A 1,767-nucleotide genomic window follows, 5' to 3' on the forward strand; every position below is an offset into this window, starting at 1 on the left:
TCGAGACCCAGCTTACCGATCCCATCTGAAGCGATTGGTAAACAAGAAGACGTCGGTAGGTGGCCCCACCTGAGCGGAGTCAAAATTGCCACGATCGCCCAGGACGTAGGTCTGCTAATTGGAAGTGACGTTCCCTCAGCGTTACAGCCTATTGAAGTAAGAGAAAGCAAAGGCGAAGGACCATTTGCAACTCGAACAGCTCTCGGATGGACATTGAACGGTCCATTGGGAAGAGAATCAACAAAAACTCCAACTGTGAATTCAATACAAGCTGACAGCAAACTAGATCGACAATTTGAACGTTTTTGTAACCTCAAGTTTAACGATAACCAGTACGATCCAAACCCAACGATGTCTCGAAATGATCTGAAAGCCCTTGAGATCATGGATGAAACTGCAAAGTTAGAGAACGGTCACTACGAGATGGCTCTGCCATGGAAAACATATCCGCCAAATCTGCCAAACAACCGAGTTCAAGCCGAAAGTCGACTTCAGCTCTTGAAGAAACGATTGCGGAAAAATCCAGATCTGCACACAAGTATAAGGGATTCATGTCTAATCTCTTAACCAACAATCACGCAAGCAAGGTTGTTGATCATATTGGTGGTCCGAAGGAATGGATTGGTACCTTCCTCATCACCCGGTATTCCATCCTCAAAAGCCTGATAAAATCCGAGTGGTCTTCGATTGCTCTGCAAAGTATAACGATACTTCCTTGAATGACCAGCTGTTACAGGGGCCGGACCTTACCAATTCACTCATAGGCGTACTAACTCGTTTCCGGCAAGAAGCCGTGGCATTCATATCCGACATTGAAGCCATGTTTTATCAAGTACGCGTGATCGAGCGACCGCAATGCATTACGTTTTCTATGGTGGCCGAACGGCGACTTGGATAAACCACCTGAAGAATATCGAATGAATGTGCACCTATTCGGCGGCGCATCAAGTCCAAGTTGCGCTAACTATGCGCTGAAGAAAACGGCAACAGATAATGTTGAACATTTTGATGAGAAAACTGTTGAGACCGTTCGACGCAATTTCTACGTAGATGATTGTCTAAAATCAGTCGCTGACGAAAATGAAGCCGTCAAACTCGCAAAGGATTTACGAGATATGCTTGCACGGGGTGGCTTCAAACTCACGAAGTGGGTTTCCAACTCAAAGAAAGTTCTAGAATCGGTACCAGAATCTGAAAGAGCGGCAAAAGCAAAGAACCTAGATTTCGATCAAACCTCCATCGAAAGAGCTCTTGGTGTCGGGTGGAATGTGTCATCCGACACATTTGGCTTCTCAGTCGTTATCAAGGATCGACCCTCGACTAGGAGAGGTATACTTTCGGTCGTTAGTTCTGTCTACGACCCTTTGGGTTTTGCTGCTCCTTTCATACTAATTGCAAAACTGATTCTGCAAGATCTTTGTCGCTCGAAGCTCGATTGGGATGACCAGATCCCTGAAGAACATCTAAACCGTTGGCAAGCGTGGCTGATTGATCTTCCTAACTTGGAAAGGTTAGCCATTAATCGTTGTTTTAAACCAAAAACTGCGAATCAGCCAGGAATCAACTCCATTCAACTTCACCATTTCTCTGATGCTTCTCAGACTGGATACGGGGCAGTGACGTATCTCAGGACAGAAAACAGCTCGGGTGAAGTGACGTGTTCATTCGTCATGGGAAAATCAAGGCTAGCACCCATTAAACCTGTAACGATTCCACGAATGGAACTGTCAGCTGCCGTTGTTTCAACGAAATTAGAAAGAATGGTAA

This window comes from Dendronephthya gigantea, unplaced genomic scaffold (genome assembly GCF_004324835.1).
Source record: "Dendronephthya gigantea isolate DGI-Jeju-01 unplaced genomic scaffold, DenGig_1.0 000055F, whole genome shotgun sequence".
Classification (NCBI taxonomy): Eukaryota; Metazoa; Cnidaria; class Anthozoa; order Malacalcyonacea; family Nephtheidae; genus Dendronephthya; species Dendronephthya gigantea.